The sequence below is a fragment of the Peromyscus maniculatus genome, chromosome 20 (genome assembly GCF_049852395.1).
Source record: "Peromyscus maniculatus bairdii isolate BWxNUB_F1_BW_parent chromosome 20, HU_Pman_BW_mat_3.1, whole genome shotgun sequence".
NCBI lineage: Eukaryota > Metazoa > Chordata > Mammalia > Rodentia > Cricetidae > Peromyscus > Peromyscus maniculatus.
The window spans coordinates 21703042-21729883 of record NC_134871.1 but is presented as its reverse complement, the minus strand read 5'-3'; the positions used below and the strand labels follow the sequence as shown (position 1 = coordinate 21729883).

Here is a 26842-nt window from a genome sequence, read left to right as displayed (position 1 = left end):
ATCAGCAACTACTAATGTGATATGGAAATCATTTGAAAATCCAGTATGCTCATTGCTATTTCTCCCATGCCTAGAAAACATTTTGTGCTTTAGTAGAGTTTTTGAAGTCCTAGGGAAGCAACACACACAGCATCTATTGTGCTGTATCAGGTGATACATGCATTATATGAGAGAATTTTTTAAAAAATCAAGATATGCATATATAAAAAATGCTGTCTTATCACAGGGGTTTGTTGGAAATATTTGCCCAGCAGCATGACAAGGTGTTGACTCTCTCATACTAGATACTTTCAAGATTCTGTTTACTGCAAAGCAGTAACTATTTCTTTTGGTTTCTGCTCTTCATGAAAAAAATCACCAGCTATCAAGTCTTTGCTCTGATACCCACATTAAAGGCTTTTTATGTTACTATTGGTGTGTAAGTCAATCCTATTTTAGATGTCTGTTTTTAAACTCAAAAGGGCACCTTCTATGTCATGGCATACAGTAGTACTTTGGAGAAGATATCTTCTCACGTGTCTGAAGTCTTTGTAACTGTCAGACAACACCGGCGTCAACCAAGATGGCCTTTTGTGGTATAATGAGCATAAATATCTCAACCGGGAGAATCAATCAAAGATGCAAACATTTATATATAAATAAATAGATCGGATCTATTTACACAGTCCTATGTATTTCCCATTGAAAATCATTTGGAATAAATTATCTTAACCCAACTTTTACTTTGAAAACCTAGTGTTTGCCATCACTATCTGATGTTCATTGTCAATTAAGATTTTCTAGAATGATGTTCCCTTCGTATCATCCTTCAAGGAATGGAAATTTTATTATTAACTTCATAGAAACTTATTAAATATATGTAATGAGGAGTGTCAGACTTCTAATGAATTTAAGTGAGTAAATTATTATAGTTTGCTTCTTGAGACCCCCAAATATAATTAGTTTCCTTATAAAAATATAAATAAAGATATTAGAGCCTTTTGATGTCAGGATTTGTTTTATATGCATATGAAGTTTTCTGTAAATCTCCTGTTATGGTGCTGTATTTTTAACTGTCCATTGTCTTTATTATTTCCTATTAATTGTTTGAGAGTTTCATACTTGACTATAATGTATTTTGGTCAACTCTGTCTTCATTTATGGGGAACATGGGGAGCATGGGGAGGATCCAGAGCCACATCCAAAGAAAACTGGCTGTTCCTCCTTCAGAAGCTCCCAATGATGCCCAATAGCTCCCAATGATGCCCAATAGCTCCCAATGATGCCCAATAGCTCCTCAGCTAGGCCAGTGACATCATGAGGCCTTCTAACATCCACATTGAGATTTTTGTCTGGGTTCATTTTGTATATACCTTGTGCATGTAGTCACAGGTGTCTGTGCAACATTCCTGTCATTTTTGTAAAACACTCTTTGGAATCAGTCATTCACGACTGTCAACCATGATCCCAGAGCCCTGAAGACAGGCTATGTGACATTGACATCCTGTTTAAAGCTGAGTACTCTGCAGTGCTCTGTTCTCTGAAAGCTGATCAGTTGTGAGTATTTATCAATTGTAGCGAGTCTTCCTCTGTACCTCCAGCTCCCAAATAACTACACAGAAAATTATTATTAATTATGAAAGATCAGCCTTAGCTAAGGCTTGTCCCACTAGTTCTTATAACTTAAATTAACTCATCCTTTTTCATCTATGTTCTGTTACGTGGCTCATTACATCATTTCTCCATACTGCTCATGCTGTGTCTCTGTGTCTAGCTGGCGACCCTGCCTTTTTTCTTCCCCTAGTCCTCTCTGTCCCCAGAAGTCCTGCTTAGCCTCTTCCTGCCTAGCTATTAGCCATTCATCTCTTTATTAAACCAATCACAGTGACACATCTTCACACAGTGTAGAGGAATACTCTGCAATAATCAATTACCATCTACTGCAAAAGAAACAGTTCTAATGAGTGTAGAGAGCTACACTGATCTATGACCATAAAGATAAATATTTAGGTGGGAATACAATACAATGTTAATTATAAAAGTAACAGTATTGGATTCTCCCTAAGACCTATCACCTAGCCAGCCATAGTTTATGAGGTCCAGTTAATGGTACCAGCCATAAGTTTCTTTGTGTGAAGAGCCTTAAAGACAACCAAAACAGGTTACTCCCAAATTATTCATGTCATTATTGCACTAATGGGCATATTTTGCCAGTGTATCATTATTGTAACTCATAGGTAAGACTGTTGAGGTATTTTGATTATTCATGTTTTCTCCCCCAGTACCCTGCATAGAACCTTCTTATACTATAAATCTACCCAGTAGTGATGAAGCTCCTTGATCATTATCAGTTTGATTTCTCTATGTTCTATATGACTGAAGCTTGTAGTGTCTTCAGCAATGGGGTCTTATTAATATTTCTGGAGTGCTTCCAATACTAATAGCAGTAGTTTGTATTGCTCTGGGCCGGGGTGGGGTATATGAGACTCCACTATTAGAACTATGCTTTCAGTTTAATGGCCTATGGTTATTAACTCTTCCTATAGGTCAGCCCCATTTAAACTATGTTTATACACATATATTTTAAACATGGACATCTAGATTAAATTGTGGTTGTTTGGGGTTTTTGTTGTTGTTTTATAATTATTTTTATTTTAGAAAATCTTTACCTCATAGCTTTGAATTTTGATAGTGATATAGAAAACAAGTATCTGTCCTCAGTAGGAAGAAATGGATGTGTTTAACAAAATGCACAAATAACTTTTATTTATTATGTATAGGCAGTATATGTTTGTAAGCTGGTGTATATAGCATATGTGTATGAACTTATACATGCATAGGTTGATATCTAGTGTATGAGACAAGATCATCCACTATACTCAGCACTCATTAATCAACTAGACAAGCTGTGCAGAGAACATTGGTGATCCACCTGCCTCTTCTCTCAAAGAACTATGTTTATAGCCATGTCTTACCATGTTTGGCTACTTTTTTATGTGAATGCTGAGGACTCAGGTCCGCAAGTGTGTATGGCCAGCACTTTACCTACTAAGTAATTGTTGCAGCCATAACTTTTTGTTTTACTCATGGCTTTGTTTTATTTTTGTCATGTTAGTGGGAAATGAACCCAGGACCTTGGGTACAGGGGACTAGTGTTCTGCTATTCATTAAACTTCACCCCAGCCCTACAGCTCTGGGCATATTTTTTAAAGTAACTACCCTAAGATACTCAGACAGTCTTTACACACATACCAAAATGAAGCAAGACAGTGTAAAAACCAACCACTACATGGCATTTGGGATCTCCTGTTCTTCAACTCAATTACCACTACTTTCCAGGTTGAGAATCTGTTTAATATTTTCCAGTATGTTCAAGTTACAAATTACTTAGTTAATAATTGGCTATAGTTTGTCCATTTGTCCAAAAATATCCCTTCTTAAACATTTTATAAATACCTTGTTATTTAATTAGTTCAGCTAACCAGAAGTATGCTGTCAACTCGGTAAGACCGTGTGACCTCAGGCCGGGTCAGTTCATACTCGCATTATAATAAGATCCTGGGTGATCCAAGGATAGTGAATTTAAGTGAAGCCAAGGTCTTGTGATTACCACCATTACTTTAAAGGAAGAGCACTTTGTGAGATTACAGCAGCTAACCTTGTTAGATTCTGGTGTAGAAGCTCTCGGGCTGAGACTTGTGAATTAATTTGAGTACTGGAGACAAATAACAATCTCAATTGCAGCATAAGAATGTCATTAAGGGAAATAAGAGCACCAAGAAGATTTCCTTCCTTTGTCTTCAGATAGGCAACAGCTTGAGGTTGTATTGTTTTCCATCACACTGCCCCTCATTCATCATTCCTCCAAATAGAATTATAGAAAAGAATATGCCACTGTGCTCTACCAGGAACATTTATTGCTCTTTTCCTCTTCTCTCCAACACCTATTAATTTATATTGGGCATTAAACTGTAATGCTGTTTCTTTGCATGGTAAAAATGGCCCTGCATGTATGCCTTTAAATCAACTCCTTGTTATTTTGCCAAACAAAATGCTAAATACGTACTAAGGGGAAATGCAGACCCATGACCCCTGACACTCTCAGAAGGGTTGGCTCTGTCATCCTTCCTGCAAAGCAAAGAGAGACAGAGAGGGAAAAAAAAAACAAATTTGCTGAGCCACACATTTCAAGTTGTCGACAACCCTATCCACTAGAAAACAGAAGAAAATATATATGCTCTCTGTCCTGTCAAAAGGCTTTCACCTTATCTTGAGAGACTGTCAGGGCAGGAACATCAGTGAATGGACAGGAGTCTATTAAATTAATAAGCTGCTGGATGGTGTCTGGAGAGTTATGATGCTCTATAAATCCAGTTTGATCATGGTGGACGGGGTTTAAATCTGCCGACTTCTAATACACATCCAGTTCCTGGATTGGATTTGAAGTTTTGTGCCAGAGACACAGAGATAGTCCTACAGCATATGAATTAAGATTTATCTTCTCCCCCTTCTCTCCCCTTTCCCCCTTATACTACTTACAAAAATGAAAGCACCTTAGGGATCCCAGCAAATGTTACTGGCAGAAATGAAAGAACTATTGTCAAGGTGAAAGCGTGACCTAGAAGCCTAAAATCAAACCGTGGCGCGTTCTATTCAAGCCGCCCCGGCAGGACGGAATGTGAAAGGGCCGCGCAGACACAGGGATGCCTGGACTTATCTCTCACCTGTTTTAGAGTGATGCCTGTCAAACTCTACTCCTCTGTATTTATGATAGAAGGGAAACTAATGGTGTCACATCTGCCCTATAGTAATAAAAATAAAATCAGGAAGTATCCTCACCCCGTTAAATAAAGGCATTGGATACAGCTCTTACTATGATAGGAGGTTGATTCAAGTTTTTAGCTTCCAGCCATTGGAAGTCAAAGACGCATGCTTTATTACACAAATTCTCAAGTAAACCGTTAATTTTAGGGGAAGAACAAGTTATTTATATGGCATCACAAATAAAAAAAAAAGAAATGTATTCAAAAATCATAAAATTCTCCCTGTTAAGCAAGTTTATTGCACTGACTATAACAAATAAGGCAAGAGGAAGTTGTTCATTACATGTTTATTTCCTCTGTTTATAATTGTTCTTATAAATTTAGAGGTTATTTCTTTGCTTTGTATTTCTGTTAGAAAGTTTGTAATAACAGGCACAGCCTTGTGTGAGCCAATATTATACACCCATTTCAAGTTTGACTTTTTTTTAAAACAGATCTTGCCTCAAGTTTCTTTGTAAAAAACAGCCTGGGGTCCTGATCATCTGTGAATAGTGTGTAGGTGTGTCACACGAGTCCATCTGCCTTCACATGGGCAGACAGAAACCTTTTCTATGGGGTCTTCACAGGGGCCTGGGCACCTTTGCCAACCTGAGCTGGAGCTGAGGCCTCTGCTTTGGTTTGACCCTTGGGCTTTGGTTGGCACAGCCTATGACCCTTGGCCATGTAGCTTCTAATCTGCTTCCCAAGCTTGGGGTGAACAATGAAAGATGGCTGAGCCTGCAGCTGGGGCCCTTTGGCATCTTGGGCTCAACCACCTCGGGCTTCACAAGGGCCCTGATGGCCCCTGCACACACACTCACTGCCTTCGCATTATTTCCCTGTGTCTTCTTCAGGCCTTCCTTGTTGTGCTTCTTGGCTAAGTGCATGTTCCTCAGGAACTTGCTGCTGACCCCCTTAAGAGGTTCATATCTTTGTCACTGGGATTTCTCAATGATATTTCTGTGCCGTTTTCGGGATTGGTTGTGTGTGGTGTGGTTCTTGGACTTGACCGTGTCAGAACAGTAACTGGCACTTTGTTTCTAAGCCACTATTACAACACTTTACTGTAGAATTGTCCTGTCACAGCCTGGGCTGTAACACATTAAATCATTCCAGGAGCAGGGTGAGCTCTGTGAAAGAAGGCATACCCAGGCCAGCACCCACTGCAGACAAAGCAGAATCTCAGACATTGGTCATTGAATACTAATAAATTTCCAGTGTAAGCGTTATGATTATGTTCATATACTTAAGGGATCATCTGGAGCTTAAAACTCACTCAAGGGAACTGATGGCTTGGTAGATAAGAACACCTGCCACTCTTACAGAAGACTAGAATTTAGTTTCTAGCACCCATGTTGGGCTACTCACCACCACCTGTAATTTCAGGTCCAGGGTATCTGACTCTCTCCTGGACTCTGTGGACACCTGTACTCTGAGACAAACATGCACACAGATTCTTAAAAGGAATATAAATCTTTACTAGAAATAAATGTATTTACATCACAGAACTAACAAATAAAACTACTCACTTCAAGCCCATCATCTATTTTTCATTCTTCATGTGATAGTTATCAAATTTGTCAATGGATGGGCATTTTTTACAGGCACTGTAGTAAACAACACATCCCCATGCTTATTAATATTCTCCACCAGGGTGCCAAAATTAATGGTGAGCTGATTCACAGGTTTATGGGTTCATCACACACACACACACACACACACACACACACACACACACCTGTGGTGTTTTCTTTCTTTGGTTTTTTTTTTTAAGTAGAACAAACTAAGAAGAACAAAGTAAGGGTAAATGAGTGAAATTCTTGTCATTAAAATTATCTGTTCTGGGGTTTCCTCTTTGACATCTGAAAATTATTGACATTTTCAATGAAAAGTTATTGGAGATGTTTCCCTATAACTTGCCAGTATATTTCTAAACATAAACTCCTATTCTGTAATAGCAATATACTGCACGTTGCTAGGAAGATTAGCTGGATATTTTGGTAATTACCTCATACACTGCAGTCTTAAATAAATCTAATCTGTGTCACTCTGTACTCCCACAACCACTGAACTATGTACCTAGCCAGGAAATGCTCAAGAAGACAGATGAGTCCCACATGATACCCTGCAGGTCTGTGGAACACGGAGGAGGGTAAATGTGTAGGGCCTTGACTTAATGAAATCCCTACTTCTCCTTTCTCAGCTCTCTCTCTTAGAGGCTATGTTCGTAGAAAAATCTCAGGTGCTCTCAGAAGCAGGAAATGCATCACGACAGCCTTAGCTTCTGTCGCAATGCTAGCAGTACTTGATGAGAACAAAATTCTAATCTAGTAAATATTCTATAAACAACCATTTCTTCCTCCAAACATGTATTTGTATTCTCATTCCAGAACACTGAATACCTGATGCTAAAATATAGTTCTAGCAACAGAGAGGGCTCAGGATCAATAGCTGAGTTCTAACGAGGACACAAGAAATCATTGTTCAATGAATAAAGGGATGTTTCATGTCACTTGCTCTCCCTTTTGCCTCTAGTTGTGGAGACCAAGGAAAATATAAATTATTTTTATAGTAGATGTGGTTGGGAATCACTACAGCAGATAACAACTTAGAGTTCACGTAGTCACGTCATAGGATAAGTTCAAGCGGCAGCTTCCTTGTTAAGACTTGCCTGTCATCATGAGCTTTTGAGCTACCAAGTAACAGTACTGCTTTCTACCCTACTGAATCCACACATGCCAGGAAGAACTAGTTAGGAAGCAAACACGTTTACATGTAGCCTTCCCAACCCAGATGAACCGTCTTTAACTGAAAGGGAAAAGGAGAGCACTAAACTTTGTGAAGTACTTGTGCCGGAGAAAACATGTGTGTGTGTCGTCTTCCATGGCTACTGTGCGAGATTTCCTGCGTTTTCTCTGGATGACGAGACTGGGAAGATATTTTGCTTATGTTATGGAGTTATTGTTGGATAGAGTCAATATTTAGACTTGGTTTTTGCCCAAAACTCATTTTTTTTTAAATAAAAGGATACTTCTTGCCCACACATATCACACTGTAATTTGATAGGTCTGTCCAATTAATTAAATAACTAATTTAGCCAATAGAAGTTTTACTACAAAAATATTTTGAAGAACAGTATAAGGCAAGTGAATACCTATCTATATAAAATAATAAAACATTTTCAGAGAAAAAAATATCCCAGTGTAGCTAATTATGGTGTCCCTTGTCTATTAAGTCAATAATAGCATATCATAAAATAAATTCTTAAGCATGCATTTAAAATGTATCTATCAAGCTGGGAATTCTCTTCCATTCTAAACAGCAAAAATGCTACTTATACTGATACAAATAGCTGTGTGTGTGTGTGTGTGTGTGTGTGTGTGTGTGTGTGTGTGTGTGTGTTTAAGCTTCATATAAATAAAATCAAATGAATAAAATTATATGTTTTGTGGCTTTTTTAGCCAAAATGATATTTTGGGGACAAATGCATATTGCTTTGTGCATCAGTAAGTCATTCTTTTTATTGCTGACTAGTATTTCCACTGACTCTCTTATCACCAATCAGACTGCTTTTTATCAACAGTGATTTCAAGGTTTTTCTTTTCTTTACATCTGCAGAAATGGATTCCTCAAAAGAGAAAAGGAGTCTTTATCGAGAGACTCTGGAAGTCTCTTGTATACCTTGGTATCATTCAAGGCACATAGTTTAGCATTCTTTTAGGGGGGAAAATGGACCTACATTAAAGTCCTTGGCTCCTGTAGTTCAGTGACCTTTGTGCTGTAGTGACTCCAATCAGCCTGTGAAAGTTGAGGCAAACAGCCCCAGCAGATTGTCAGGTATCTCCACCCCACCTACCACCTTCCTCTTCCTCACCGCCTACCAAAGTGGTTCAGAGATGAATGAAACTTAAAAGTTTCCCAATGATATTGGTGTGTAAATACACGTAGCTACCTCACTTTTCTGGTCTTTATTTCTCTTGTCTTATTAATTGCTTTCCACAAAGAAAAAAAAAAGCTAAACATCACTTTGGAGTCCTTGCATGGAAACAGCCAACACTATGGAAAATATCAGCATTATTATTTCAGCTAATAGGCAGTTGAAGCTATGAAAAGAATAACTAGGAAGACAAATGAATGGCCAAGAGGTACAAAAATTATTTAAAGGAGAGATAATGGGCAATATTAACTAGGGTTCTGTGAACAAGAATAAATTACATCAGGAGGAGATGGATCTTAAAGGAATGTGGTACACTCAGACTTAATTAGAGGCTGGAAATGGACACAACCAGATGATATCAGACAGCTTTGGCAACTCCTTACAGAAACCAAAGCCCCATGAACAGCCAGATAACAGTTTAGTTTGTATCCTATGGCAACATCTAAACCCTTGCTACAGAAATATATTTTTCAGAAACTTCTCAACACCCAAATTGCTCGTACATTAAAAAGAAAAAGAACAAATGCAGAAGTCTTCAGAGCTGAGAAATCATACAGCCAGCAGCAGCTGACTGCTGTGCCCTAACCTTCAACTCGGAGCAAATGATGAACTTGTGCTGTTGATCTGTTCGTTGAAACAAAAGCTCCGAAATGTTGGAACGGAAGCCCATGAGACATGAGGGAGTGAATTGGTACTTGGGTCAGCCAAAAAGTCCTCTGGTATTAGGGGATGGGCAATTTGTTTAAAAATACAAAAATAAATTGGTGAATTTTGCTCTAAAAGTAAGAAGAGTGTCATAGCATCAAATACTCATGTCTAATAACCACCTTTAGCAAAATATACCCACCAGAAATGACTTTAGATGTTTATAAATTATAAAATATCTTTAAATTTTGAATCAAAGAAGCTTATATCAAGTGTGATTTCAAATCTTTAAAGAAAAACAATTCAATAAAACACCATCCTTCAGAAAAACTATGTGAGCCTTTTGAGAATACAGATAATTTCTTCAATTAAAATATTAAAGCATTACTTACCAAAATACCAAGAGAGCATGTGTGTGTACATGTGGGGGGGTGTATTTTAGTAGACAATGCAGAAAAGCCTTTAACACAATAAGAATTACTTTTCTGCAGTTTTTTCTTGGGATAAGGGTTAAACAGCTTCCAGAACTCATTAGGAAATTGCCTTGGAATGGAAAATATGTCTTGTTTTATCCTGATATAACAAAGGGTAGGAAAAGAAGATAAACTTTTTCCAGAACTCTCTAGGTTGTTCTTAATATTAATTTGTTCTATAAATAATCGTCTAGTCTTTAAAAACTTCCTTGAACAAACTGCAAACTTAAATACAATTGTTGATGGGTCTGAGACATCATTGCCAGACCCATTGGCTTAAAGGGCTATGACTCTGTTAGGCAGAGAATGATGCTCACTAGCTGGACCTCTAATGATAACCAACAATGCCCCTAGCATGGTGGCTGTGGAGGAAAAGCTGGTTGGCCTCCATAGTGTGGCATTTCCAAATCCAGTACTTGAGCTCACAACCTTGCAAGACAGCCAGAAGCAGCAGCTCTTTCTCCTTCTAAACTAAAACACTGCCAACAATAGTATAAAACAATGATGATGAACGACTCTCTGTCCCACCCACAAAATGTGGCCCTAAGGATAAAATGAAGGATAGCACATTCATTAGAAAATTGTTTTTAAAACCTATGTTTATACATACATACATGGTAGATTATGTATTGCCAGATAAACACCTAAAGGCTTAATACTTGTGATTAAAATTGTTGATTGTAAAAGTGAAAAGTAAACTCCTGGTATCATCATGCCCCCTAGCTCCACATTAAAGTACTGTTTTAATATTGACTGATCAAATAGTTATTGGGTTTCCCTATAAGCAATAGCAATTTTCAATAAATCCTTGCTGGCATTCTATAACATTTCAGATCATAGATTTTAAATTTGGGAGCAAGGGTAATATCATAGAAACTGAATACAAGAACTGATAATCCATAAAGAGGGTGAAACAGTCCTTAGATACACATCATGGCCTAAAAGGAGAAATACACCCTGTTCATTTCCAACACTAGCAAACAGTCTGGCCCCTGAATAAAGAGGGGAGGGAGCTAAAGCTGGGGAAAGAAGGTACTTTATGCTTTGAGTTGACAAATTCCCAAGCAGAAAAAGCAATGCTTCGAATGCCAACCACAGTGAGTTTGGCAATAAATACCTAGCATTTGGAAGAAGAAAGTTTTAGGCAAAACTTGGTAAATCTGTGTGAGTTGCTTAATAATATTGAAAATCCAGAGAAGCAGATAACAAGTTTTGCTTCTTGGTAACAAAGATTATAAATAACAGTCGTGATAGAGGACAAGGGATAAAAACAGGAGGGTGTCATTTTTATTTCATAACAGCTGAACAGCTTGCTCTGGACCTGGAATCATTCCTCAGCTTTCTTCTAGGAGGGGACTGAATACTGTCTGTGTAAATCTCTCACCCTAAGGACTCATACGTCTCTCTAATATGTATTCTGGGTACTATAACACTCCTGATAGAGGAAGAAATCTGTGAATTTCACCTGCCCCAAATAAAGGAGTTATTGCTTCAATTCTTGCACTGTGGCTTGTCCTGGTATGCTGGCAGTATAGTCCCAGAGAGGCTCCAGGGAAGTGCAGAGACCAACGTCACCATCCCCCTTGCCTCAAAATCCCCCGTGGGGCTCTATGATATTTTTTTTTCAAGGCCGGACTAAGTTTTATCAACTAGAGACTTGTGCCGTAAAGACTGCAATGTTAAAGCAAGCTGCAAGGAGCAGCTTTGAGGAGAGGCTTCAAGCTCTGTCATCACGCTTGAAGAATTTTCTGTTTAATGTACTGTAATGCAGTATTCAATGGGGACACGTTTAATTGAGTTTTACACAACCCAGTTGGGAGTAGCGCTGCAAGGTAGGTGATGTCTAGGTTTTTAATCTTCCACTCCGGAGAGGCTTGTTGACGGAGAGGTTCTTTCTCTTTGAAAGACAAAAAAAAAAAAGGAAGCATGAGAAATGATACATCCGTGGATAAAACCAATTGGCAACCCCCAAAGGAATGAGGGCGATAAGGCGAATCCAGTACTTGTAGGAAATAAAAGAACCCAACTGTTCATTTAAATGAGAAACAACACGCGGGATGGAGGAGGCAGGAAGGCTGGGCATCTGGGTGGGGAGGGAAGGAGCTTGACGGAACCGTGGAAGCAGGAGGAGGCAAGCACCCAGACTAGCTAGGGGGCCCTTCAAGGAGATACTGACTGGTGTTCATTTTCAAGGAAAATGAGAGGGAGACGGGGGTCAGTTTTACATTAGGAACAGTGAATAACGTGACAGGAGCTGTATCACATAAATAGTGCTTAAAATAAATCACCATTTCTTTCTAAAGTCCCAACGTAACCCCACATCAACCTGGGTAAAAATAGCGCCGGACCTTGTCAGAAAGACAAAATAATACCTTATACATCAGCTCCAAGGTATTAAAGTCCTCAGCTTCGGCTGTTCTGTTTTCTTCTGCTACAGCAGCCTGCACTGGCAGAGCAGAAGCAGCTGTGGAGTCCAAAGACCGCGTTTCTGTTTTGTCTCCATGACACTGGGCCTAACACTGCCTGCAAAGCCCGTCCAAGAAAACCTTTTCAAACGAAAATTAGCGCTTATCACCAACTTTCTGGTCCCAGCATAGCAGGGCAACTAGATAAGGGATTGCTCCATATACTCATATATTTAAAGTGTCCACTTAAAAGGGAATGCTGGCATTCACTTCCTCCATTTTTATTCCCGTGGAATCTTTTCCAGGCAGCCCCTCTTCATGCTACTACCCCTGGGGCTGACTAGAGTTGGGTGAGCTTAGGAGTCCACCCCAGAGGAAGAAAGCAGGGTTCCACAGACTCCCCTGGGTTCTGTGCTCCACCTACAATGGGAGCCAGTCCTGGAAGAACGCCGAGATATCTCTCATCGGTGCTGGTGGCACGTGGGTAACAAATACATTGTTGCCTGTCGGGATCAGTGCTAACTTAGGGTGCAAGACAAGGAGCCTGGTGGCCTGCGTGTCAACAGATTATTGGCATGAGAAGCATAGTGTTGTGTGTGTGTGTTTTATCATGATTTACTTTATTTTATAGATCTCTCAGGACTAGGCAATGAGAATGAAATGGAGAACCAATCCAGCCATTGTTAATGTCTTCATGGAGTTTATATGGTCTACTGAGAGATAAAACAATAACCACACAGATAAATGAAATATTTTCAAATAAACAATTAACTTGCCTTTGGTGTATAGAGAGTAAGTCCACAAAACCAAATTTCGTTTCGTCAGTAGAGGTGATACAGGAGATGGCCGTCCAGGCAAGCATCTTTACAGATCCCTTATTGCCATACAGATTCACTCAACAAATATTGGCTAAGGTACCTACTATGTGTCAGACATTACTTGAGGTGCTGATTATCAAGTAGCAACTTGAACAAAACCTTCTGTTTTCAGGGAAACTATCACCTAAGCATTTTTTCACCTAATGCTTATTACAAAATGACCATCTGATATCATATTATCTCTTAAATGTTTATAAAAGCATCCTACATGTCACAAAGCATGTTTTCTTTTACCATCTCATTGAAGTACTAATCAATCATTCAAGGCAGGTGTTAATCCATTTATGATAGGAAAAAATGGAAGCACAGAGAAATAAAGTAATTTTATCAAGTTTTCCGGAGATTTTAAAATTAAACACATAACTAAAATGCAACCATCCTAATTCATCCTAGTATTTTTACTTTACTGTGCTATTTGTTATAATTTTATTGTTTTTTTCTTATATTCTGTAATGATGTGTAAGTGGTTTTCTAAAAGCAGGTATTATCAGAAAATTGTATGTCAGCTTGCAAAACTAAATGTAATCAAACTTTGCTGATATACCCACTTGGGAGGAAGTTTTTCTCATTGACAATCAGCTAGTCTTGTTTGATTTAGAAGAAGAAATTTTGGCCTTTCACTGGGGGACAGGGGTGCCCTTTGGTAGTCTTTTTTTTTAGTTATTGTGGCCAGTCCTACCCATCAACCGAATTGACAAGTGGTAGTTTCTAGAAAGCTGGAAGATTATGAAGCAATATCAATAATATTTTGCTCTCCATCATATCACAATCTATGAATGTCTCCTAACTGGTGTCATGTATTGGCTGTCTTGAAAATACTGCTTCATTTCCTAACAGATCTTCCAAATGTTAGCAAATTTCATTTTACTATATTGTATAACCATTTTCACTATTGTTATCACTAATTTAATCAGAAATATCTTTAACTATTGGTGTATTACGAACTCTTGACATCTTATTTTTTATAAAAAAAAAAAACCATTTTAATTAAAATATACTCCCACTATGGGAGGGCAGAAGCCAGCTATAGGCTGGCCCAGCATTCTAGGGGTCAGGCACCTCTACCATGAGAAGATACTTGGTAGAGAAATGGCGGAGAAGGAGAAGCAGAATGTTAGTGCACAGTGGAGAGAGGCAGAACTAAAGACATGCAGGTGGTGAGAACAGTCTGATATGGTCACCTAAGCTGACGCCTAGGGCCATGTGATGTCCAGGCCTGGGCTGCCATTAAGGGCCATGTCTGGGTCCATGGACCTATTGAAGCTGGGGTCTGTGTTAACGTCTGTGGCCAGTGTTACCGCAGAAGACCGTAGGATGTGCTTGGTCTGAACCACCACGTGAGAAGGCCATGCTGCTCTCGGGATCATACCAATCTGACCGGCCTGAACTGCCACCCAGGGCCATGGTGACGTTTGGGCCTAAGCTTTGGCTACAATAGCCTGGGTCCGTGTTGATGTCCGTGGATTTATTACCACCAGGACCATGGGAGAATTGGGCCCGGTGGCCTGAGCACCAGAGAACTGGTCCTCCCCTTCTCCAGCTGCCTCAGTGGAAGAAATGCCCCACCCCTACCCCGGAGGGCTGGCTCCAGTGTTGTAGGTCCACCCCCTCCACCACCACCACCCCGACCTCTGGAACAGGATATTTGGCCTGCAAACACCAGAGAGCTAGCCCTGGCCCTTGCCTGAGGGGGCTAGTCCAGGTGGAGGCCTGGACTGACCAACTCAGCCACTACCCAGGCCCACATTCAGGGCTTTGAGTTGGCCCATACCAACATCTACCCTATCTGTGACCTGCTGGAGCACGGGAAAGGACAGGTCCTGTGGAACTGTAACTGCAGGATCTCCATACGTTGGGGAAACAGCATGAGATCTGAGAGAAGTTTCAGTGAGGGTCCAGTGTTGATGGTGTACCAGAAGCCAGAGGCCTTGGACCAGACCAAGAACTCATTGCATGAACATTTGCAACTAAAACTGTTTGGGGAAAGGGAATACCTGACACATTGCATCTCTCACTGACACTACACGGAATGAACATGTGATGGAGAGGTGGGACAGATGGAGGAGCCAAATGTTTTTTTATGTGTGTTTGTTTGTTTTATTTTGTTTTTATTTGCAGGGGTCTGCAAGGGTGGAGGGCAGACATGGAAGGACTGTGAAATGAGTGGGACTGGGGTGTATGATGTGACATTCTGAAGGAATCAATAAAAAAGTTATGAAAAAAATGTTCTAGCTGATACCACCATTCTTTCCATTTATCTCAATATGATTTTAAAGTAAATAATGTCTTTGTTTTAAAAGTCTGGAATTTGACTGATAAATGCAATTACTGTGAAGAAATAATGAATATTAACAAAAATCAGCGTGTTAGCCCATGTGACCTTATTATCATCCATAGATTCCACATTTCAAAAGGTTCAGAACACCTCCAAACTGGGAACCAGAATCATGAGCCACTCTGGAAAAATCATGCCTAATTGCAACTATATTGTACGTCCTGTTGAGTCCTTGACAAACAAATCAGTGGTATTGATAGGTGAGACTCTTTCTGGTGGCTGGAAAGATGCTCAACCAGTAAGATACCTGCTATGCAAGCCTAAGGACCAAGTTTGGGTCATTGGCACCCACAAAAAGCCAAGCCTAGTAGCACTGCCTTTAGTGTAAGCACTGGAGCAATGGGGTTGTGGGTGACAGAGAGACAAGTAGCTCTCCAGAGCTCATAGGCTGTCCAAACTGGTGAACTCTTGGCTCAGGTAGAGTCCCTGTCTCAAATAATGAGATAGAAAATGATAGAAGACACTAGACATTGACTTCTGGCCTCTGCCCCTCCTCTCTCTCTCTCTCTCTCCCTCTCTCTCTCTCTCTTACACACACACACACACACACACACACACACACACACACACACACAAATGTGAACACCCACATACACAGGAACATGCAGCCTTACATACACTAACACATATACACAGGTACATACAAATTATCTTATCTGTTATGTATTTTCTAGTAACCACCTAATAATAATATAGTGATAATTGTCAATGAGTGGCATAGGCGGAGCAAAAGCAAAGATTCTATTAGAAATTATAAAGATAGTGAAGGGAGAATCTATACAATGAAAATCTACATAGGATTATATTTTTATAGAGGATTATCATTGTTGGGCTTCGTATTTTCTTTGGAATTCTGCACAGACTTTTAACCTCTTTTGAGCACCTACAGTTGATTAATTCATGGTATTAGAAGTGTATCTGTGAAATAATTATAACCTCTGTACAACCATTGTGTTCATTCCTTACAATTTCTTTTTCTTTTGAGACAAGATCTCACTGTTGGTCAGATTGGCCCAGATATCATTATGTAGACCAGGTTCAGAATCCTTATGTAGACTTGAATTGCAGGCATGTGCCATCATAACCACCTCCCACTCATCTGCGGCTCATACCATATGACTAACTTGACAAGAGACGATCTACAAACACAGAAGACTGCAGAACCATCTTTCCTATTTCCTATCACATGGCTCACATACCATTTATTTATATAAAATGCTTAGGCTCTAGCTCTGCCACTGGCTAGCTGTGAGGCTCAAGTTAGCTATATAACTTCTGTACCTTGATATCCTCCATGTAAAATAGAGGAAATAAAGCCCCTTACTCTGCAACAAAATGTGTATGTGCTTGGGATGGAGCCAATGCTGTACAGTTTTCAATATACTTCAAAAAATTGCCTGTTGACTAGTTCCTGTAGAAAAATAAGAACTGGACTGAGAGATGGCCCTGAGTAATGAGCACTTATTTTCTTAGAGATAACAAAGATAGTATATTTACACAAATGTCCTGTAAATTTAACCCACAGAGAAGGAGTCATTACCAAAGTTGAAACAGTTTAAGTGAATGGTATTGTCAGTTACATAGACTTGGAACTGGTATTGTTTGAATCATCTACCTTTGCATTGATAGGGTGATATTTAGCATAAGTGATATCTCTGAAACGCCTTTGTATAAGTGACTTTGGGATAAACCCAGATTGGCGGGAAAATGTGCTTCAGAAAAAAATTCCTGTTGATTCTATTGCTGACTAGTTCCTGTAGAAAAACAATGGACTAAGAGATGGCTCTGAGTAATAAGCACTTATTTTCTTAGAAATAATGAAGTGAGCCCATTACTACATGGAAAACAGCTGACAATGCTTACAGCCAATGATCAAGTCAAGCCCTCAAGCCAAACTTAGAATTTTGGAAATTCATAGTGTCTGCCAACATTAGTTGAAATGTTTCTAACTTCTGAAGAGATTAGCAACTGTTGGGAGTGTATTTTTATGGTATATGACAAAACGCTGCTACCTTTGGACAACCTCCATTATTCAGGGAGTCAATATTGACCAAATGACAAGGGGACATTGCTATAACATTATATATAAGAAGAAAGATGTAGTTGGTAGCTGTTCCAGCTTTGACCTGGAAGTAGTACCCCCATTGAGGCTTCGGTAACTGCCACACCTACAAGGCAAGGCAGAGACAGGAGCCCTTAAGACCCAAGATCCGGATGTGCTGGCTTTCTTGGTTCCTGGATCCTGGATGCTGGAGGTAAATTGAGCAGAGTTTTCCAGAGAACACCGCTGGACTGCACTACACCTTTCCTGGACCCTTTACTTGTAAGTTACCCCACAAAATAAACCTCCCTTTAAACTACGTGGAGTTGCCTTAATACTACAACCAATAGAAAGATCCATTCCCAGTGCCTTGTAGCTTCTAAAATGGCAAAGTGTGAAAATTTCTTGATGTGCTGTCAGATTTCACACGGCAATTCACCTTTAAGAAGGTAGTACATATTGGCTTTTGTCGTGGTAGGAAAAGCCAAACCCTGAATTACTGAAGAGGCGGTTAATGATGGGCCTCTCTTCCCAGTTACGTGTTGATAGAAGGCCAGATTTACTGTGTGTTTGTTAATCAAACACCATAGGAAACAAGACAGTATGCAGGGCATATGGGATTCCAGCTTGTTTCTGATAATGCTAGCCTTTAAAGAGATCTGCTAAATTGGGAATATGGTGCCCGTTCTTGTTATTTACAAGGTTAGAATTTAAATTTTTTTATTAAAATGTCTCATTTCTGTTAAAGTGTCATATTTAATATTGTTATTTTAAAATTGATAAGTAAATACACAAAATGTTTATTAACTACAATCGTGGTGCCTAGCAAGATATGTAACCCACATAAGCCAAAGTTCTTTGGGGGGTCTTTGGATTTCCAGAGTGCAATGGGGTCTTGATCCATTAAGGCAGGTCACGGAGAAGGGACTCAAAGACTTTCAATGCATGAGTCACTTGAGTTAGGCCTCCAGGCCTTGACAGGCCACAAGCTCCCCTGAGGCTCCCACACCATAGGTAGCTGTTACCAAATTGGGAGGAAGCTCAGCAGAGTTTGCCCTCTCGACCTCTTCGGATCTTCACCAGCCTTTACAAGCTGTTCTCTAATTCATTCAAAATAAAAAGGATTTTAAAACATGTGCTTGCCTAATTTTAGATGAAAGTGAAATGTCAATTAATAAGTCTAATTTCGCTCCAGCCACTGAATTAGCTTTTTCTACCTTGCAAAGCAGTGGCCCGCATTGGGCAGACATGGGAAGATGACTGAGCTGACAGTTTAATACCCCAGATTTGCTGACCTGCATTTTCTCATAGCAGGAAAAGTACTTTTAGCACTGGAATTATCCTTTCCTAATGAAAAAAAATGTAGATGCTTTCTTTCTTTGTCCATGTCAATTGCTAATGTTCCTTCTTTGCAGAATTATGAGTACTCTTCACAGTGGAAGCCGTAGTTATGAAAATAACTGCATTTAAGTCACATTATGTCTTGAAATATGAAGGGAAAAGGCTGGAGAAATAGCCCGGAGTTAAGAATATACACTATTCTTCCAGAATACCTGAATTTGGGTCCCAGCACTCACATTGGGCAGCTTCAGGATACCCAATGTCATCTTCTGTCCTCAATGGGTACCCCTTGCATAAGGCAAATGCACACATAAGCCAAAATAAAAATAAAAATATCTTTGAAACACAAATAGAATTTTATGGGTATTTCCCTCCAACTTTTAAGTATAAATGAATCATAGGATAGCAAACAATTACGTGTGATTAATTCTTAGCAAGAACAAGTTGTTTCTTTGCTACTAACCCCAAATATTTCTGTGATATCATTTATAGCATACAGATGACATTGATTTAACTGCTCCACTGTATTTGGGTTTTAAAAGATAATAATTGTATATCAAATTTATTCTGGATCCCAAAAACATAGAAAGATTTTAGAGAGTCAATGAGTATTTTTTTAAGTAAGTGAATAAAATGGTCAATTGTCATTAGAAAAAGGAATTGATTGCCAGTCTGTGTAAAAGACCAAGTCAGTCAAATATCTCTTTGGTTTTGTACCTATCATTTTACTTGAAGACCTTATATGTGGACCTTACTACTAAATAATAATGTAAAAAGTGGACTAATCTAATTACAGAAGTGTAGACATATGCTTTGTGATTATTCCACTACCACTTTCTTGAAAATATGTGGATAAGTTTAGTGAAAATAAGATGATACAAAGAAAGGCTGGATTCCCAGGGGTGTAGGAAATCCTTAACCCATACACATATCTTAATATTCTTCTAGTCCTATGCCCTCCAAAACTTTCATAATGCTCACAAAAGAATACTCAAGACAGATTTTGATTCACATTTTTGGCTCACTTAATTTTGTGTTTACTCTTAAAATAATAGAGTTCAATGTCTACTTACTTTTAAAAGCCTACATATTGATAATGCTGCCAATTCACAACAGGCCATTATTTGTTATTTTCTGTTTCATTTTGCCTTGATATTTCAAAGGAAGTCTGTCTATATATGCATGTGTGTCTGCATAAACAAGGATTACAGTATAAAAAAAATCTTGTTGAGTTCATCATTGTAGTTCTGTTTAGATCCATCAGCCTAGGATCAAGTTTTCTGATAAGTGTGACAGGGTCACTAGCCATAATCCTCTTAAGCTTCTTCAGGCAATATTTCCAAATACAATTGTCCTTCCTGTTGAAGGGTGTGGAACGGTAGCCACCGAAGCACAGATCCTGCAGGCACTCGCTACCCCTAACTGTGATAACTTTTTCAATGTCTTCTTGACCTTCTGATGCAACTAACTAGCCACTTCCCAAATTAGAGATGGAATGGTGGGATATGGTATTTACATGAAATTCCTTTCTGGTTGCCTGAATTCTCATTTCCTACAGATTCTGAGAGTCCTCGGGTCTATTGGGCAGGTATGTAGTGAGAGGACAGAAAGTCAACAGTGGCACTGGGTGAAATTGGTGATGTGTTCGTAATAGAGTCAAGCACCAAACACCCTGAACTTTATTTTGTTTTATCCTTTTTGACTTAAACAAAATTATCCCTGCAATATATGCAAATTACAAAGCAAAATATAAAATGTTTTCATAAGCTCACACCTGGGTTATGAACGGTAACATATAGTGACATTCCACCCATTAAGGCCACGTCTTGCCACCTCCTCTTGGCAAACTAGCTTGTCCCCATCAATAATTTCCTGTCATGTTTTTTATAGTTCTTTCTCCCTGCCTTTAGAACATAAAGTTAGCACATATGTATGCACTCCTAAGACATATATTTCTTGTTTATAATGTAAGAGACATCAGTGATTGAATGGGGAGTTCACAACTATACTTAATACCAGGATTGATTAAAGAACAAACCAGAACACCTGGCCTCAAAACTCTTTGTGTCTTAAAATTAAAAAAAAAAGGAAAGAACAACAAAATTAAAGGCTCACTATGGAGAATAGGTCTCATATATGCATGTAATATCAATGAAAAAAGAGGATATAAATTTGAAAGAGAGAAAGAAGGGAATATATGAGAGGGTTTGAGGAGAGGAAAGGCAAGGGAGAACTGTAATTAAATTATAATCTCAAAAATTAAAGAAAAAATGGGAAAAGTAATCTTTGTGCTACAGGGATTTTAGTTTTAGTATACTTGCTTGAAAACATTTCATTCATTATAATTTCAGTTGGTAACTGCATATTAGCAATATCTAATTGCAATTACTTTTAAAAAGTCATGTTAGTGCCTGATTAACATATAAATGCCTGGATAGACTAAACTTCATTTGGCTATCACCTTTAGATTGGAGGTGTTGCCATTCTTTTTAATATAAAAATATTATAAAAATATCAGCCTATTTTTGAGAAACTTTCAGCATTTCTTTGAAACAAAGAAATAACTATGTAAATAGTGGATTAAAGAAAAGCATTTTAAATAACTTGAAGTACATGTTTTACCATATGGTATTTTAGGATATAAGGATTTGATCACAAAACCATGAGCAACCACTTAAAGTTCTCTGTGCCCGGGGAGATTACATACACTCAGTGGTTTGAACTCAGAGCATTTTGATGGGATGAAGTAATGGGCTCTTTAAATTATCTACTATGGGAGATATGAAATGTTTTGTGTGTGTGTGTGTGTGTGTGTGTGTGTGTGTGTGTGTGTGTGTGTGTGTGTTTTCTGTTTCTCTGTACAACCTGCTAGCTATAAAACATATGTACCCAGATGACAGTTGTTCTACAACATTCACTGGTTCTTTTAGTTTTGTTTGTTAACTTCTTCATTTAACAAAATTTTGAAATTTTTTTTATCAAAGACTGGCCTGTCATTTTATAAATAATTCTACTTTCTAGTCTAGTTCATACCTATAAGGCCTAAAATCACCATTCAGATTTTGATATCAAATAATTTTTTAATTTTTTTAATTTTTAATTACTTTTTTCGTTGAACCATTGATAACAAATAGTACTGTTTAACATTTAGCAGTGTAGTGAATATTTAGCATCATTGTTATAAGCATTGGTATAAAAGGCAGTAGTTCACCCACGTACGTATTTAACCTCTCAATAGTCTGCAGCAGCAGGGACTAGACCTCTGTTACGGTTGGGTTTGATGAAGGACGGAGAACTGTGCAGCCAGCTCACCCTGGTAGAGAAGAACACTGCCCATCCTCACCCATCACACCGCGTTGCCTCTAATATGCACACTCAGTTCCAAGCCACCTCATCCTATGTCAGTCAGTAAGGGACTTAAACTACAACCCTAACGAATTGTACATTTTCAGAAAATTAACATCTTCCCCAAGTGAATGCATTTCACCAGACTAGTAAATGGTTATGTATTCTAAAGTCTTTTCATGGTCTGGTTGATTATTCCTCATTCCTGCGTCATGGTTGTTCAACTTTATAGCATTTTAACAGACTTATGTATTTATTTTTCTATGTGTATGAGTGTTTTGCCTGCATGTATACATATTCATGCCTACTGCCTATGGGAACCAGAACAGAGAATATGACTCCCTGGAAATGTAGCTACACATAGTTGTGAGCAGTCTGTCACGTGGATGGGTGCTAGGAACCAACACTATGTCCTCTGCAAGAGCAGCAAATTCTTTTTACCTCTTGATTTTGCATTTTAATGTAATGTTTGGAAGTATTCTTTTACTACATTTTTTGTTTATTTTAGCTATTTTCATCTAGTTTTTCACACATAAAAAAAAATATCCTTTAATTAAAGTCCTTGATTGATCAGATGACATTTATAAATCACTTTGAGGAAATTGACAAAAAATATTTTCTCCATTTTAATTGACCATATTATAAAATCCTGGTGATCATCTGCATGTCATGTGCATGTTGTGTATGTGTGTTGCTTCTTATAATACTTCCATTTACAATGATATTTTATTCTAATTATGAATAAAAATTTTAGAGAATATATTTTCTGGGTAACAATATACAAAATTGCTACTGATTTTTAAAAACCTAGATTATTATTTATGTATTAAATACATAATTCTAAATTAAATGAGATACATAAATTCTAAACTTTAAATAATCATTTCGGTTACCTTTCTTCCAGTTTTAAAATTCATATTGTCATTCCTGCCTTATTACCTGGCCAAACATTTCTAGAAAATGTCAACAAGTATGACTGATGTTTCTAAACAGTTACAAACCTTTGAAATGAAAGCATGGACATAGGGAGCAGGCATAATGCAGTTTCTTTTCTTTTTATGTGTTTGTTTCCCACAAGTACTGAAGACTGAAGAGCAGATTCACACAGTGAGCCCTGGGCATTGGCTTTGCTGTTGCCATGCTGGCCTGGCAAAGCTGCAGCATCCCGGGTAGCCTGCTGTGGAAGTCATCTGTTCACCTCAGCAAAGAGGGCTGTTCTGGCCTGCCGGTGGCTGTCTGTCATGCACACAGCGGAGACGGCCCTGGGGGTGTGGCTGAGACTCATGACTGATGGTGTTCCTTCCTGTTACTCTTAATTTAGTGTCATTCTAGCTACTTTTTTCGTTGTGCAACTGAGAGAAGTTTGGGTGAGAGGGAGGTCGGAAGGGGAATGTTTGTACCCACGTGTGAAGTTGCTGCACATATTTTGCATATTTCTACTACTGTGTTTTCAAATACCCTGTAGTTTCCTTTCTTACCAAAAGTACTTAATTCTATGCTTTCCTAAAATTCGTTAGCTATCAAGATTTGACTCATTTATTTGAGTCAAAATCTCCGTATTGTAGGGCAAAACCCAAGAAAGTTCTACTGCTTGGGAAATAACATTACGTTAAAATGAACTTGACAGAAAGGTGTAATCTTCAAAATGATAGTGAATAGTCTCACAGGACCAGAAGATGGAGATCACTTCTATCATCATGGCTGCCACGTGACATTTTGCAATGTAACAGAGCTTGAAAGGCCGTGAGGATTTTGGAGTGACTGTTCCAGGGACAACAGTTTATCCTTCGGTTACAAAAGGGAAAACATAGCATGCATTTATCTTCTTAAAAGTAAATGTGCCCTTATCCCTATGAGCAACATTTCTGGAATATCCATATATAAGGGAAATAAAATAATATTAAAGGAGTAAACTTTAATATTACGCATATAGGTGTCTAGGACCCTTTTCACCTCTAGAGCACAGCTGAGTTTCTCCACAGGGTTTGCATTCATTATTGGATTGCCTTATGTAACGCTCATTTCTTATGTTCATTTGGAGGAAGCCCTTGAGTATTTTAAGAAGTGTATATTTAGTAATCCTTATACTTTTATGCAAATTTTATATTTATCTGCCTTGTAGGGACTTACCATTTATATGCCAAATACCTAAACAAAATCAAAATAAATCCTTATAAATATGGTATTAGAGAAGAAGATCATAGTTTTAGCCCAAGCCTCAGTTTCTGCATCTGCCCAAAGGGAACATTGGTTTTGTGGCTTCATATGATTATTATCTATATGAGTTATGAAAATGCATGAAACATTATAAGTCTGTGAGGTGTGGTTTGAGTAGACTTTTCATGATAATACACGAGGACTGCAAATCTACTTGATAATACTGTGAAAGCAGCCAAGCATATTAAAGTCTGGTCTTAAAACACAAGCCTATTTAAAGAAGACCAACTGTGAAATTTGCATATAGCAAATTTTCTGATTTTCTGAGTGTTTGCAGGGCGAAACAACTGGAAATAACTGGTTTTCACAATTCTATCCCTCTCTCTTCTCCAGATTTGTAACAATTAGACATTTGAAAAACTTGACTCCCACATTTTAATACCTTTGATAAGTAAAAATATTAATTGTGTATATTCTCATGTTTACTTTCCCACAAGCATTTATTATGAGCTAATTTACATGAATTCCTTTACAATTTAATCTGTTCCTGATGCAAACTGTCCTCGTTGAGACCAGAAGAGAGTAGAGGACATAACCAGCTGAGTTGGTAGAGATGTGTTCTCTACAACGCTCTTCCACTACATCCCAAAAGAGTAACTTTCTGTCAAAGAAAGATGTGTTCCTCCTCTTCCCACGCATAGACTCAGTAGATGGCACTTGGGGGCTATGCTTTGTTCAGGTAAAGGGATGCCGTTGCTTTAACTGAGAGCCTCTTCTCTCTCGGGCTCATTCCAGGTCTGTTAATCAATAGGTGACAACCATCATGCTTGGGAATTAATAATATTCAATAAGAGAAAGATGAGAACCCGGGCTGGATGAATGATGCCAGTTACTCAATTCTTTTCAACAAGGAAAATCGAAAGAAACCATAGTATCATACTTTCTGCAATATTAAAACTATGAGAATTTGAGAGATTGAAGAAATGTTGAATGAAGACTCTGTCTAAACACTAATGTAAAGAAAGGCGATTTTTGTTATGCAGTGGTGTAGCATTTTGTTTTTTTTCTGCAATAAAGCCATCAGATCAATAAAAAATTATGTAGCAGATTATTATTACACTGTGCTCACCATAGCTCTGATCATAAATAATACAGCAGTTATTCTGGTTATATTAATTATAATTAGAATGCAGATAATGCAGACGGTCTTTTATTACTAGAGCCAAATCAATTTTCCAGTGTTATTCAATGCAAGGTCACACAAAGTTGTAGGAGCTTTTAGACTTCTTATGAAATGGCCTTCCTGCCTGTGAGAGAGGGGGTTTGCCTCAGCTGTGCAAGACACATTGACTGGGAAGAACATTGAAATAATTACAGCCGTGAACCCTTGTCTGTGATGGCAGAATTTCATTTTATAAAGTAAGCATAGCCGTAATCCAGCCTCCTTTATGGTGGGAAGCCTCATAAATCTTTCAGAGGAGACCCAGTCTTGTATTTAGTGGTAAAGAGAAAATCAAAATAGATTCGTTTGCATTGTTCATCTCTCCTCATTGCCTTTCCTTTCCGAACCTTGACATCATATTTTTAAAAGGCGTGCCCTATGTAATCATCTAATAATGATGGAGAGGAAGCCACAGAACAACAAACAGAACTGTATTCCAAGTCTGGTGTTGGTGGCTAAGATGGAGACTGTCTTTATACGCTCTCCTTTGAGACTTTATGAGGAGGCTACCATTTATTTTGCCACAAAGAAGAGAAGAAAGAAAGGGAAGCAGATAGGAATAAAACTCAGATAAACTCATATTGTAGGTGCCTTCACTATCAACAACAGAAATAAGAGCTGCAGGTTCTAAAGCCATTGGAGCCAGAGACTGGTTGAGAATAAACCCCAATATCCAAGTACTGGGAAGGGGCAGAGTGCAAAGTCCTGGCTCTGACTGAGCAAACTGAGTGAGAATATACTTAAGCTTGTGTGTTTTGAATATATTCCACCAGCTAAGACTCTCAACATGGTGGATCCAAGGTCATCAAGGTCACAAGGTCCAGTGAGATCAGTAACTCAGAAAGGAGAGGAAGGAGAGTGAATAGAAAGAGTGGAAAAATCTGCGAAAATATTTACTGAGAAGTTCATGGTCAGTCTAAAGAAATGGCTGTCTAAAATATTTAATCACTGCTGCAATATCTGTGAGACCAATGTGGCAAGCTAGCAGAACCTGGCTTCTGCTGAGGAAGACATGTTAGCACCTTGGGAGTGTTCAAAGTAGTGTACCCAAGGTTTGGGGGAATTTCTGCAGAGACTATGGCTGAGTCAGAAGTATTAAGGTGTGACATCAGTGACTGTGGAAAAATGAAGTTTTCTGAAAATCTGGGTCAAGAAAGCATAACCATAAGGGAAATATAGTAGATTATGGGGTTTCAGTACAGAAAAATAACCACATAACCTTTTATTTTTTTTTTATTTATTTATTTTTTTTTTTGGTTTTTCGAGACAGGGTTTCTCTGTG

The 26842-nt window shown here is 38.4% G+C and overlaps 1 protein-coding gene and 1 pseudogene across 2 annotated transcripts in view; one reads left to right on the top strand and one right to left on the bottom strand.

The window, feature by feature from the left end:
* Zfpm2 (zinc finger protein, FOG family member 2) overlaps positions 1 to 26842 on the top strand; it is a 440358-nt gene that overhangs the window by 299058 nt on the left and 114458 nt on the right. The window lies entirely within an intron of this gene.
* LOC121824434 (large ribosomal subunit protein eL29 pseudogene) lies at positions 5273 to 14523 on the bottom strand (annotated as a pseudogene).